The sequence below is a fragment of the Trichechus manatus genome, unplaced genomic scaffold (genome assembly GCF_000243295.1).
Source record: "Trichechus manatus latirostris isolate Lorelei unplaced genomic scaffold, TriManLat1.0 scaffold00002, whole genome shotgun sequence".
In the NCBI taxonomy this organism is placed as follows: domain Eukaryota; kingdom Metazoa; phylum Chordata; class Mammalia; order Sirenia; family Trichechidae; genus Trichechus; species Trichechus manatus.
Genome location: NW_004443938.1, coordinates 42,089,783 through 42,106,167, shown reverse-complemented (window position 1 = coordinate 42,106,167; position 16,385 = coordinate 42,089,783).

Here is a 16,385-nt window from a genome sequence, read left to right as displayed (position 1 = left end):
GATGCCCTTTATTTCTTTTTCTTGCCTTATTGCTCTAGCTAGGACTCCCAGCACAATGTTAAATAGGAGTGGTGATAAAGGGCATCCTTGTCTTGTTCTTTTTCTCAGGGAATGCTCTCAGCCTCTCTCTGCTGAGAATGATGTTGACTGTTGATTTTGTGTAGATGTCCCTTATTATGTTGAGGGATTTTCCTTCTATCCTATTTTATTGAGAGTTTTTATCAGGTATCGGTGTTGGACTTTATCAGATGCCTTTTCTGTGTCGATTGAGATGATCATGTGATTCTTTTCTTTTGTCCTGTTTATGTGGTGGATTACACTGATTGATTTTCTAATGTTGAACCATCCTTACATACCTGGTATGAGTCCCATTTCATTGTGGTATATTATTTTTTTGATATGATGCTGAATTCTGCTGGCTGGAATTTTGTTGAGAATTTTTGCATCTATATTCATGAGAGAAATTGGTCTGTAATTTTCTTTTTTTGTGGCATCTTTGCCTGGTTTTGGTATCAGGGTTATGCTGGCTTCATAGAATGAATTCAGAAGTGTTGCTTCCTGGTACAAGCTCTGCTCTGAATGTTTGGTAGAATTCTCCAGAGAAGCAATCTGGGCTAGGGCTTTTTTTGTTGGGAGTTTATTTTTTTTTTTTTATTACCTTTTCAATTTCTTCTCTTGTTATGGGCCTGTTCAAATTTTCAGCATCACTTTGTGTTAGTGTGGGTAGGTAGTGTGTTTCTAGAAATTTATCCATTTACTCTAGGTTTTCAAATTTGTTGGAGTATAGTTTTTCATAATACTCTGTGTGAGAGTATCTGGGCACTTCCTTGATCTGCAGCCAGCAAACGAGACTTTACCTTGCTCTGGGTGTGTCCATGTCGTTCCTGTATCTTCTACTGGGAGTTCCATGAAGGTGCCTTTCTGTTTTCTTTGTGTGAAGTTTTTGGCTTTATCTCAAGATGGCTGTGTTGTGCCATGCCAGTTGGCAGGGAACCTCCACTCTGTATCTCTACTTGTTTGCTGTTTTCAGTCAGTTTCTTCTTCTCAGTGGCTTCTGATGTAATACCTTATCCTTTCTTTTAAAGTTCAGGGTTCCAGGACTGATATCTGTATCTGTTCTACTTGATTTTTTGGGCCTTGCAGAGAGATGGCATGGTACGCCTGATTAGTCCTTCATCTTGGCTCTGATGATTTAATCATTGCAGTGAGTCATGACTCCCATGGGCTGGAGCCCTCCACTCCCTGCCCCCAATCTGTCTCTGAATAGGTTAACTAATGTTGAGAGTAGAGAGCATCTCTTGTAGTCTAATCCACAAAGCCTGATGAGAGGGTGGTGAGTTGCAGATCTTCTGATGGAAGTACATCTTCTCATGTAATTACTGAGGACCTAGATCACTGATTTGTTCTAACTAGCCAAAGTTGCTTTAAGCCTAGGGTGTTTTTTCTCAGGAACTGGGCCCGATTGATTAACCATGACCTAGGCAAAATAGAAGACTTCCTTTGACAGGGTAAGTAGATACTTGGGGCATGAGAGGCTCACAAAGCTATATTAGGCCTCACTTCAGGATTCCTTGCATTCTTGAAGCTTTGGTTATACTAGAGTTCATGATTTTGAGGATCACCTAGCTCCCCTGGTACCAATGCTCACCGAAGCATCTTCCACCATGACATTAAATTGTGCCTATCCCTGTTTGCTACAGTAAATCAGACTTTTTATTTCCTGCAATCACAGTAGGCTTCCCATCATGCATGAGCACTACCTAATATTATTCTACTATGGCAACCCATGTGTTTCGCTTTAACAGCCTTGGGGAGGGTGTCTGATTTTCCTTTAATGCCTGTATCATTATCCATTTTTTTGTGTTTGCTTATATCTGAAAGCTCAACTCATTCACTAAGCATTCTGTATAATAAAGTTTGTAGTGGAGACTTCAGTTTTCATGATGAGTTGCTTGCAGTGAATCAACCCTTCTGCAATAAACAACTATAAAAGCTGGACAAAATATGTAAGACAATAGATTTAAGGCATAGGAGAGCAACCGACATTGGACATGAGGGGCTATGATCCTTGAGATAAAGGAAGTACATGAGGTAAACTTAAATTCACCCTAGATTTTTCATCAGGATGTTTTCTAAATCACAGCACAAGGGAATAAGTATATGAAGAAAATGACATTCTTACTGGACCAAGGAGCAAGAAGTCAGATTTTGGGACAGCCAAAGTGGCTAGGGCTGGAGGGACAAAATTCTGGAGAGGAGGAAATCACAGAAGAACAGCCTATATGTCTGCATGTAAATTCTGCTCAAGTCATTGGTCAGCTACTAACCTCCACACAGCAGGGCAAAAAGCCAACACAAAAAACATCTGGGTGGCCAAAGAACTGATCAGGGATTTTTTTTTTTTTTTTTTGCAGCCACGTAGTGCTGGGGAGAGAGAGAGTAATTTAAGTGATGGCAAAGTATAGGGGTCTTGGTAAATAACCCCAGGCTTTCAGTGGAAACTCCATCTGTTAAGCCCTAGGGGTAAGGACTGTACCCTAGGAAAACTGAAAATACAAGTCCTAATAGGGTTTTAAGTCAAGCCTAGACAGGATCGAGGTGATCCACCAGTATTTTTTCTGACTGCCAGAAGAAAATTTAATCCTCTTTGAAGTATGATATCATTCAGAGTCCCCACAATTTTTATCCATAATATTCAGCATTCAATAAAAAATTACCAGCCATGCTAGAAAACAGGATAAAAGGACTAAAATCGAAGACAAAAAAAGACAATAAACCCATAGGTGATTTAGATACTGCAGTTATCAGATAAACCAGTTGCCATTGAGTCCACTCGGATTCATGGTGACTTCGTGTGTGTCAGAATAGGACTGTGCTCCACAGGGTTTTCAATGGCTGATCTTCTGGAAGTAGATCACTGGGCCTTTCTTCTGAGGTGGTTCTGAGTGGATTTGAACCTCTAACCTCTTTGCTAGCAGTGAAGCATGTTAACTATTTGTACCACCTAGGGACTTCAGTGAGTTGTTGTTGTTACTTGTTGTAGAGTCGATTCTGACTCATGGCAAACACATGTGCACAGAGTAGAACTCTACAGGGTTCACAAGGCTGTGAGATTTTTGGAAGGTCATTGCCAGGCTTGTCTTCAGAGGTGTCTCTGGGTAGATTCGAACTGCCAAGTTTTCAGCTAGTAGTCAAGCAATTAAAGGACTTTAAAATAAGATTAATATGATCAAGAAAATGAATAAAATTATGGACAAAATAGATTACAAGATGGAGAATTTCAACAGAGATTTGGAATCTATATAAAATAATTAAATGGACATTCCAGAACTGAAAAATATGATATTTAATGTTAAGAAATTTTTGGATGTTTTGATCACCAGGGTGAACACAACAGAACATAGGATTAGCGAACTGAAAGGCAGGTCAAAATGAAGTGAAAAAGAATGTAAACACACACACAAACACAATAGGGCATAAATGATATGTGGTACACAAACTAACTTTTAGACTTACTAGTCTTTGGAAAGTGACTTTGTACTTAAGAGCTCTTTGAATCACTTCTTTCCAGGTTATTTGATGCTATTAGAAGCATACTTAGATAGATCTAACAAGTGTAATTCCATTGCTGATTCAGAGCATTTGAGTTTTCAAGGGGACTGAGGGAATTGAGAGTTAATTTTTGTTAAGTTTAATTGTAAGGGAAAATTTGTTTCCTTTAAGTATTATCTTTTCCAAAATTTGACATCTTCTGAAAAGTGTTGAGATTTTGGAGGGCAAAAACAATCTGGATAAAGTTTTCTCCCTAAAGGAAACAATACAATGTCATAAGAATATGTTAATACTTCCATATTTTAGTTTTTTTTTTTTTTTTTTTTTTCTTATTCTGGTTTTCATTTCAAAACTATTTAGATCAGGGACAGTGGCAACTCTCTACCCCCTTCAATTTTTTCTGTTTTCCTTGCTTCCCACTTTTGATCTGTTAGTTTTTATTCTTGTTGCCCTTTACTCTATTAAAAGTCTATAAGGTTTTCCATTTCTGGAAAGTTAGCTAGAGATCATAACTTTTTATCAAAGTCATGATAATTTGCAGCATGAGAACTGTTTCACCAGCTGCAATGCAACTTTTATGGGTCTTAGACTATTTTTCTTGAGACTTACGTGCATTGCTTGTAGACCCACCCTGATACTGTTGGGGAAAAATAATAAACTCTGACAATAGTCTCTTTCACTTGGTACTTTAAGAAAAAGATGAAAGTATGGAAGGTGTATTTATGAAAACTCTAATTAAAGTGGATAGTATATTTTATCTCTTTTCTGGTCACTGGTTCTCAACTAAAAATTAACCAAAAGGCAAAGTTTGATATCATAAAACCTTGGCTGTTTCATGCACCTGGAGATGGCTTTGCTTCTAGAAATAACAGGTGTTTCCTCCCTCCTTAATCCCTCTCACTCCACTACCTCACGCATGATCCTCGATAGTAAAGAGGTATGTGAGGAGTGGACTTTCTCTACACATGAAACCTGTTGCAAGTAATTGATTACATCACCACTCTGGCAGCTGCACAATGATAACTCAGTTTCTGAGGGTGTGAGAAGGAGCAATCAAATCAATTCAGTTTTATTAGATTTTATTCTGTTCTATTCAGTTTCAACGCCAACTGCACATGCAGTATTTTTTTCTCAGACCCTAATCACCTGAAACTAGGTCAGACCTCACAAGTTAAAGGGCACAGTCCTCCCGACTGGCAAGTCTATCCAGGATTGCAAATACCAACCACAAGTTTGGGAGTCCCTATGACACCCTAACTTCTGATTTATAGTGTGCAAATTTTGGGATTTCCCACTACCCCTTCAGGATGCTAGCTGTAAGCTTGAAGGTCCCCAGGGCTCCTCTCACTTCTGCTGGCTCCTACTATTCCTTTGGTTTTGATAATTCTCTACAGTGACTCACAGAACTCAGAAAAACTGTATGCTTATGGTTACAGTTTTATTATAGCAAAGAGAATACGAATGAAGAGACACATAGGGTGAAGTCTGGGAGGATTCGCAACATGGAGCTACCAAACAGGGATGTGTTACCCTCCCAAGCGCATCAATGTCTATCACCAACCAGGAAGCCCATGGAGCTTCTATGTCTAGAGCCTTTATTGGGGCCTCATTACATAATTTAATCTCTGGCTCCCACCCTCAGGTTGGCTGAGATATCACGTAGTCTGTGTTCTGGCCTGGCCAGCTTGTATCCAAGAGTCACCTCATTAGCATAACTTGTTTGGTAGATGTGATCTGGAGCCCTCATCAAAGCCACTTCAGTCACTAGAGAAATTACAAGATTTTAGAGGTTATCTCTCAGGAACCAAGGACAAAGACTAAATTCTTTGGGTGAAGTTAATTGTAAACCCCACAAAGGGTAAGAAAAGACTGGGTTTGTCTATAAATGTTTGCACTGCAAACTGAAAGCTCAAGCAAAGGATAAAAAAATACTATTTATAGTATTAAAGCACTTTAAAGATCCTTGCTTGATTATAAAATGCTTTCACATATGTTAGGTCATTTGACTTTACAAAAATTATGTTGGGTAGGAAGAGTGAGTATTGTCCCCATTTCACAAGGAGGAGATTAAGGCAGAGGGAGGATAGACTGAGGCCACAGCTATTAAGCATTAATACCAGGATTTATGCTTTTATTACTATTCAGAGCTAACATGCTTACTTGGGAGAGTTGGGTGGAGTGGTAGGTGGACACAGGGAACATCATTGTTGAAATGCTTTCATAGGATACAATAGGACTATGCCTACCTTAAAGCCATAATGGTTAGAGACTATACTTTTGAATACTGTTCTCGTACTAGTTGAAAAGAAATGTTCTATGTTTACAGTGTAAGTGGTAAAAGAGAAAAGTTTCAGAACTCTGTGCTGACCTTAAAAAAAAAAAGAAAATGGATGCCTGTAGGTGTTTTGACAAACTCAGGAAAATATTCTTGAGAATTTACAATAATTATTTGTCCCAATCAGATGATATCCTGAATCGGAAAGGACTTTGCAGATCCAGAGTCATTTAAGCTGTTGACCAACATGATAAGAGCACCTAACCATGTTTTGCGTGAGTGCTCATTGTGTCAAGGTTATGTTGGGAGACAGTTCTCCATGGGTTGCTCATGTTTCTGCACGTTTTATGAGCAGAGAAACGATTGGCTTTGCTCCATTCTATCATTTCAAGAATGTAGAGTGAATAACCTTGGAAGATGGAGACATGTGTCCCTCCAGAGCAAAGGGCAGGCATGCTTACTGTCTGGTATAAAAGACTCAGATTCCCCACACTAAGAGCCCCTCACCAGTAATGCTCAGTGTGTTTTTGCCAGTGTAACCTGCACTTATTTGTGTTGCCCTATGGGAATTGGGATTCAGGGAACTGGTGCAAGAAAACGTTGATACTTTGGCTACTGCTATTTCTGTAAGTAATAAAGTCCTTTGTCTCTCACCCAGTAGTCTCATGTCTTCTACTAGTATTCATAAAAATATGACAGGCTAATTGTTAGCTTGAAAATAGCCTTCAGAGTTCTTACTAGATCGCCGAGTATGTCTGGCCTAGTGAGAAAAACAAACAAATAAAAAACAGCATAAGACACAGTCGCATCACCTGGGAGGTATGAGGGGTGCAGACTGCACCAAGTGACACTGTCAGAGGGGGTGACACCAAAATGACTGCCTATAAAAGTATTCCTGTAGTTAGTTATAACAACAAAAACATTTTTTGTAATCCTACCTTACATGTATCAATATACCTACAAGGCTAAAACTCTATGTTGATTTACTTTTTGAACATACTAATACCCTCAGGTCAGAGCTGTCATTATTACCCAGTTACAATGACACTTTGAGTCACATGGTTTCATCTGCACGCACTACAAGCATGTGTGGTTGTTTTTGTTGCTGCTAGTGTTTTTATAGTTGCTGATTTTGTCAAACTTTCTGATGTTTTAGCTACAATATTGTGGTAATTAGTATTTGTGAACCTATATCAATAACTTTTTTTAGAATGAAGTAATCATTAAAGGAAAAGAAGGAGCGACGTTGTTAGGTGCCATTGAATCGGTTCTGATTCATAATGACCAAGTGTACCACAGAACGAAACACTGCCCCATCCTGCGCCATGCTCACAGTCATTGTTATGCTTGAGCCCACTGTTGCAGCCCCTGTGTCAGTCCATCTCATTGAGGGTCTTCTTCTTTTTTTGTGACCCTGTACTTTACCAAGCATGATGTCCTTCTCCAGGGACTGATCCCTCCTGAGAACATGTCCAAAGTTTGTAAGACATAGTCTCACCATCCTTGCTTCTAAGGAGCATTCTGGTTGTACTTCTTCCAAGACAGATTTGTTCATTCTTTTGACAGTCCATGGTATATTCAGTATTCTTCACCAACACCGCAATTCAAAGACATCAGTTCTTCTGTCTTCATTATTCATTGTCCAGTGATGCGATTGAAAATACCATGGCTTGGGTCAGGCACACCTTAGTCTTCAAGGTGACATCTTTCTTTTTCAATGCTTTAAAGAGGTCTTTTGCAGCAGATTTGCCCAATGCAATGCGTCTTTTGATTTCTTGACCACTGCTTCCATGGGTGTTGATTGTAGATCCAAGTAAAATGAAATCTTTGACAACTTCATCTTTTCTCTGTTTATCATGATGTGGCTTATTGGTCCAGTTGTGAGGATTTTTGTTTTCTTTATATTGAGGTGTAATCCATCCTGAAGGTTGTGGTCTTTGATCTTCATCAGTAAGTGCTTCAAGTCCTCTTCACTTTCAGCAAGCAAGGTTGTGTCATCTGCATAATGCAGGTTGTTAATGAGTCTTCCTCCAATCCTGATGCCCCCTTCTTCTTCATATAGTCCACCTTCTTGGATTATTTGCTCAGCATACAGGTTGAATAGGTATGGTGAAACAATACAACCCTGATGCTCACCTTTCCTGACTTTATACCATGCAGTATGTCCTTGTTCTGTCTGAACAACTGCCTCTTGATCTATGTACAGGTTCCTCATGAGCACAATTCAGTGTTCTGGAATTCCCATTCTTTGCAATGTTATCCATGATTTGTTGTGATCCACACAGTCGAATGCCTTTGCATAGTCAATAAAACACAGGTAGACATCTTTCTGGTATTCTCTGCTTTCAGCCAGGACCCATCTGACATCAGCAATGATATCTCTGGTTCCACGTCCTCTTCTGAATCCGGCCTGAATTTCTGGCAGTTCCCTGTTGATATACTGCTGCAGCCGCATTTGAATGATCTTTAGCAAAATTTTACTTGCGTGTGATATTAATAATATTGTTTGATAACTTCCACATTCAGTTGGATCACCTTTCTGAGAATAGGCCTAAATATGGATCTCTTCTAGTCAGTTGGCCAGGTAGCTGTCTTCTGAATTTCTTGGCATAGATGAGTGAGCACTTTCAGTGCTGCCTCCGTTTGTTGAAACATCTCAATTGATATTCCGTCAATTCCTGGAGCCTTGTTTTTTGCCAATGCCTTCAGTGCAGTTTAGACTTCTTTCTTCAGTACTGTCGGTTCCTTATCATATGGTACCTCTTGAAATGCTTGAACGTCGTCCAATTCTTTTTGGTATAATGACTCTGTGTATTCCTTCCATCTTATGGGAATTATGATTTATGAGTAATATTAGTATGAAAAATATTACTAAGGATTTTGTATAGTCTGATATGGGAAGAGGTCCATGGGGGGGTGGGGGCGACACCATGAGTTGCCGCACTGGGTGACACCAACTCTAGTGATGCCACTGACATTTAGAGTTCATGCATATGCAGTTTTCTAAGTTTTGTTCACTTCTAGCAGCATGATTCTAGAATTTCACAAGGAACCACAGTCTGCGGAAAGCAGATAATGTAGTTAGTGAAAGGAAGTCAGCATATAATGACACTGCAGAAGAATTTAGGGATTTTCTGACTTTCAGATAAGTCAGTGCTGACTCTCACTGCTTACTCCATTCCTTTAAGACCAGCCTTGAATGCTGAATTGAATCAGCCATATAAGTCTCTCCATTCACCCAACTGGTTGATGAGTCATCAAGAAATATACTTGAAAGCTTAAGAGATTAGAGCTAAGCCTGACAAACCTGACCTTTTATTTCACTTGGGATCTAGGACTTCGTTCTGAGGAGCTGTTTTTATTTTCCCATTTCGTTGATCACACATGTGGAAATTATCCTCACAGTTCCTCAAGATTTTGATTCTCAACTCACTACTAGACTTCCATTTCTGAATAGACTTCCAGTTTACTTTTGGATGATAATTCTTGCCAAGATGACCATGTTCTATGTCTTGATTTTTTATAATGATGAACCAATAATATACAACAATCCATATTTGATGAGATTTATGCTCATTAAGACTGGGCATTTTTCTTCAGCATTTTAGGGTAAATGGTGCCCAATGACAAGTAAAAAATCCTCCAAGTTGGAGCCATTCTTTTGTCCATGATTAATGGCATTTTCTAAGACTTAATACTGCCCATTGACCCTGACATTCATTTCTGCTCTGATCTCTTCAGACTTTTTATTTATGCTTACTCACCTCAGGATTTGGACCTTAGTTTAATTCCATTAACTTTTGTTAGATTTATTCTGCAATTCTACCTTCTCTCTTCCAAGGCCTCAGTAAGTCACTCATTTGAATCAGAGAGCTGGCCATGATTCTTTGCAGAAGTTCAATAAATATTTGTAGAATGAGTAGATACTTTTTGGAGACTTGTCAGAGCTCCTCAATTTAACCATTATTTCTCCAATTAAAAATACATGGAAAGAGGAATAATAATGATACAGTAATGTTAGTCATAATAACAAGCTTGACTGGGTGCTTACTGTATGCCAGGCACTGTGCCAAGGGCTTTATATGTATTGTTTTATTTAATCCTCATACAACGCTGTATGATTACCAACATTTTACAGATAAGTAAATGGGCAGAATGAAGTTACGTAACTTTCAAGATCACTCAGTGACAGAACTGAGATTCTGCCACCTTCTAAGAGCAGGAGTATTTGGTTAAAAAAGAGGTTTTAATTTTGGGTAAGGCTGAATTAAATCAGCTATAGAAATTGCTTCATTCACCCAGGTGGTCGATGAGTCATCAAGAAATACACTTGAAAGTTTAGAGATTAGAGCCAAGCCTGATAAACCCAACCTTTCATCTCAGACATTTACCTCTCCAAGCCTGTTGAAAGCAAGCCATAGGTGTTCTAGCCCAACTCCTAATTTTCTTGGAGGCTACAGATTTCCCTCTCATGTCAAAGGGATGATTAATTAATTTATTCTTTCACTTATCTTAAAAATATTTATTGAGGGCTGACTTGGTACATAGCAAGGTCCCTGAAGAGTTCTGGCTGAGTGAAGAGAAGTAATTCCCTGTGGCGGAACAAAAACATCTAGCATGACCCTGCCTGAGACCAGGAGTTTCCACCAGAGAATGGGAGGAGGATTGAGTAGTGATGCAGGGTGTGCGATACAGACTGATGAATCTTCTTTTGATTGTAAGCTCATGAGGCAGGAACTATGTCTGTGTCTTTCACTGCTGCATCTTTTGTGCTCAGTGTGCTGCCTGACGCACAGTAGTCACGTCATAAATATGTCATAAAGATATTCAAATTGAATTAAATTGATAGCTCTCTTGAATGCTCTTTTTTGCTTTAGTCATTCTGGAATTTTACTTATTAATTTATTAACTATAATAATTGGAAATATTGGTTTATTAAAAATGTTCAGGTATTAGATTAATGTTGACTACTAAGATTCATCTTGTGTTCTTTCTTTTTCTTTAACCAGAAAATAACCTTTTCATTCACTAAGTATAAAATTTTTTAGTATTGTATTTTGGATCAGAGCCATATTTGCCTTTTCTTATCCCCAAGGTACAGAGAACAATGTATAGAAGAACTGCTTAAATATGACAACTATTCGACTGAACCATATGAAATTGCTGATATTTGAGAGTTTTTGACTGCTAGTAGTTAAACTAACCAAAAGGTCAGCAATTCAAATCCACCATCTACTCCTTGGAAATCCTATGGGTTAGTTCTACTCTATCCTGCAGGGTCACTATGAGTAGGGTCACTGTGAGTCAAAATCAACTTGATGGCAGCTGGTTTGGTTTTTAGTTTTAGTGGTTAAACTTAATGGATTATGCTTTAAAAAAATAAACAACTGAAATGCTTATAAAAGGATAAACAATTCTCCACAAACATTTCTATGTATACTCCAGGATGGAAACACCTTCTGGTCATAATGGATGATATTTGCATCCTTCTGATTACTTATGAAAAATTCTTTCTAATTGGATGGCCCACATTACAAACTTGCTTTCCCAGCTCAGACCATTGTGTAAATGTGTGCTGGATAATTTATGTCATACTGTCTGAAGTCTTGTGAGTATTATTAGAATGTGAAGAAACCATGCAGATTATGGGTTCCTGGTTCACTACTTTAACAGATATTTGCTGAGTGCCCACTCAAGTATGATGGTGAAATGAGGACATTTCCGGATAAGCAGAAATTAAGGGAATATGTAAAAACCAAACCAAACTTACAAGAATTATTAAAGGGAGTCCTTCGGTTAGAGAACCAACATCAGACAACTACTTGAATCAAGGACACAAGACTGCATCACCTAGATACCAACTGTCATGGTTTGAATTATGTCCCCCCAAAAATGTGTGTATCAGTTTGGCTGGGCCCTGATTCCTGGTACTGTGTGATTTTTCTGTATGTTGTAAACCTGCCTGTATGATGTTAATGAGGGAGGATGGGTGGCAGTTGTGTTAGTAAGGCAGAAGCTGATCTACAAGACTGGATTGTGTCCTGAGGCAATGTCTTGAGATATAAAAGACGGAAGTGAGCAGTGAGACAGGGAGACCTCATACCATCAAGAAAGCAGTGCCAGGAGCAGAGCGCGTCCTTTGGACCGGGGTCCCTGCGCAGAGAAGCTCCTAGTCCTGGGGAACACTGAAGAGAAGAAGGCCAACAGAGAGGAAAAGGCCTTCCCCTGGAGCTGACGCCCTGAATTTGGACTTTTAGCCTACTTTGACTGTGAGGAAATAAACGTCTCTTTGTTAAAACCATCCACTTGTGGTATTTCTGTTATAGCAGCACTAGATGACTAAGACACTAACCTAGGTAATGAACTCTCAAGGATAAAACAAAACTAAAAGATTTAAAACAGGGAACCAGGGAGGTAAATCGGTAAATGACAACAATGTCAGAACAATAAAAGAGGGAATAAACAGTGTAGGTATAAAACTTTCAAATGGAGAGGAAGTCATCATGGTGATATCAAGCAATAAAAGACTGGTTCAAACTTAGGAAGATGGGGTAAATTTCAAGGTAACCACAAAGAAAATTAACAAACCTATTCATCAAAATTAGAAAAATATAAAGCCTCACTAAACACAAAATCTACAAAAATGAAAGAAACAAACAAAAATCCACAAACAAAAGGAATTCAGCACAAGAGAATAAGGAACAAAGAAAACTTCAGCACCACAAAAAAAAAAGTATTACAAAATAACAGCAATAAACTCACACCTATCAATAATCACACTGAAAGTAAATGGCCTAAATGCACCCAAAAAGAGACAGAGTGACAGAGTGGATTAAAAAAAACAGGACCACCAATATACTGTCTACAAGAGACACACCTTAGGAACAAAGACATAAATACATTAAATATGAAATGACAAAAAAGAAAAACATATCAAGCAAGCAGCAACCATAAAAGAGCAGGAGTGGCAATACTAATCTGAGATAAAATAGACTGTAAAACAAAATCTACCATAAAAGGCAAAGAAGGGCATTATATAATGATTAAAGGGACAATCCACTATGAAGACATAACCATAATAAACATCAACACATCCAATGACAGGGCTCCAAAATACATAAAACAAACTCTAACAGCACTGAAATAAAAAGCAACAGTCCCAAAATAATAGTAGGAGACTTCAACACACCACTATCAGTAAAGGACAGAGGATCTAGAAAGAAACTCAACAAAGATAAATAAGATCTAACTGCCACAATCAACCAACTTGACCTCATAGACATATATAAAACACTCTACCAAACAGCAGCAAAGTACTCCTTTTTGTCTGATGCACATGGAACATTTTCCAGAATAGACTGCATCTTAGGCCTCAAAGCAACCATCAACAAAATACAAAATATTAAGATAATACAAAGTATCTTCTCTGATCAAAACACCATAAAGGTAGAAATTAATAACAGGAAAAGCAAGAATCAAATACCTGGAAACTAAATTACACCCTGCTTAAAAATCACTGGGTAATAGAAGAAATCAAAGATGGAATAAAAAAATTCCTGGAATCAAATGAGAATGAAAACACATCCTACCAAAACCTTTGGGACACAGCTAAGGCAGGCAGTGTTCAGAGGTCAATTTATAGCAATAGATGCACACATCAAAAAAGAAGAAAGGGACAAAATAAAAACATTAGCTACACAACTTGAATAAAAAGAGAACAGTAAAAGAAGTCCACAGCCACCATAACAAAGTAAATAATAAAGAAACAGCAGAAATAAAAGAAATAGAGAATAGAAAAACATTAGAAAGAATCAACAAAACCAAAGTTGGTTCTTTGAAAGGATCAACAAAATTGACAAACCATTGGCCAAATTGACAAAAGAAAAACAGAAGAGAACACAAATAACCCAAATAAGAAATGCAATGGGGGACATTACAACAGATCCAGCTGAAATAAAAAGTATCATAACAGAGTATTATGAAAAACTATACTCTAACAAATTTGGACACCTAGAGGAAATAGACAAATTTCTAGAAACACACTACCTACCCAAACTAACACAAACTGAAATTGAAAATCTGAACAGACCCATAACAAGAGAAGAGATTGAAAGTGTAATAAAATAAAAACTCCCAACAACAACAGAAAAAGCCCTTGCCCAGATGGCTTCACTGGAGAATTTTACCAAACATTCAGAGAAGAGCTTGCACCAGTAATTCTCAAACTATTTCAGAACACAGAAAAGGAAGGGATACTTCCGAATTCATTCTATGAAACCAGTGTAACCCTGATACAAAAACCAGGAAAATACACCACAAAAAAAGAAAATTACAGATCAATATCTCTCATGAATATAGATGCAAAAATTCTCAACAAAATTCTAGCCAATAGAATTCAGCATCCTATCAAAAAAATAACACACCACGACCAAGTGGGATTCATACCAGGATGTAAGGATGGTTCAACATTAGAAAATCAATCAATGTAATCCATCATATAAATAAAATAAAAGAGAAGAATCACATGATCATGTCAATCGACACAGAAAAGGCATTCAACAAAGTCCAACACCCATTCCAGATAAAAACTCTCAATAAAATAGTTATAGAGGGGAAATTCCTCAACATAATAAAGGGCATCTATACAAAACCAACAGCCAACATCATTCTTAATGGAGAGAAGCTGAAAACATTCCCCTTGAGAAGAGGAACAAGACAAGGATGCCCATTATCACCACTCCTATTTAACATTGTGCTGGAAGTCCTAGCTAGAGCAATAAGGGAAGAAAAAGAAATAAAGGCCATCCAAATTGGTAAGGAAGAAGTAAAACTGTCCCTATTCACAGATGATATGATAACTATACATAGAAAACCCAAAAGATTCCATGAGAAAACTACTGGAACTAATAGAAAGATTCAGCAGAGGAGCAGGATAGAAGATAAACATACAAAAATCAGTTGGATTCCTATACACCAATAAGGAGAACGATGAAAAGGAAATCAGGAAAACAATACCATTAATAATAGCCCCCCCCACAAAATAAAATACTTAAGAATAAATGTAACCAGGATGTCAAAGACCTATACAAAGAAAACTACAAAACACTACTTCAAGAAACCAAAAGAGATCTACATCAATGGAAAAACATACCATGCTCATGGATAAGTATACTTGACATTGTGAAAATGTCAATTCTACCCAAAGCAATCTACAAATACAATGCAATCCCAATCCAAATACCAATAGCATTCTTTAAAGAGATGGAAAAACTGATCATTCACTTTATATGAAAAGGGAAGACGCCCTGGATAAGTAAAGCATTACTGAAGAAGAAGAATAAAGTAGGAGGACTCACACTACCTGACCTCAGAACCTACTATACAGCTACGATAGTCAAAACAGCCTGGTACTGGTATGACAGACACGTTGACTGATGGAGCAGAATTGAGAACTCAGATGTGAATCCATCCACCTATGGTCACCTGATCTTTGACAAAGGCCCAAAGTCCATCAAATGGGGAAAAGACAGTCTTTTTAACAAATGGTGCTAGCAAAACTGGATGTCTGTCTGCAAAAAAAATGAAACCTGACCCAGACCCCACATCATACACAAAAACTAATTCAAAATGGATCAAAGACCTAAATATAAAACCAAAAATTATAAAGATCATAGAAGAAAAAAATAGGGTCAAAGCTAGAGGCCCTAATACATCCTAAACAGGATACAAACCATAACTAACAATACACAAACACCAGAAGATAAGCTAGGTAACTGGGATCTTCTAAAAATTAAACACACTCATCAAAAGTCTTCATCAAAAGAGTAAAAGAGAAACTACAGACTGGGAAAAAAATTTTGGCTATGACAGATCTGACAAAGGTCCATTCTCTAAAATCTACAGGAAAATCCAACACCTCTGCAACAAAAAGACAAATAATCTAATTAAAAAATGGGCAAAGGATATGAACAGACACTTCACCAAAGAAGACATTCAGGCCGCTAACAGACAAATGAGGAAACGTTAGTGATCACTAGTACTAGAGAAATGAAAAATCAAAAACACAACGAGATACCGTCTCACCCCGACATTACTGGCATGAATCCAAAAAACAGAAACTAACAAATGTTGGAGAGGCAGTAAGGGGATTGGAACTCTTATGCACTGCGGTGGGAATGTTGAATGTTACATCCATTTTGGAAAATGATATGGCACTTCTTTAAAAAGCTAGAAAGAGAAATACCGTATGATCCAGCAATCCCACACCTAGGAATATATCCTAGAGAAATAAGAGCCATCACATGAATAGACATATGCACACCCATGTTCATTGCAGCATTATTCACAATAGCAAAAAGATGGAAACAACCTAAGCGCCCATCAGCAGATGACTGGATAAACAAACTATGCATACATACACACAATGGAATACTATGCAATGATAAAGAACAATGATGAATCCAGGAAACATCTCACAACATGGATGAATCTGGAGGGCATTATGCTGAGTGAAATAAGTCAATCCCAAAGAACAAATATTGTATGAGACCACTATTAT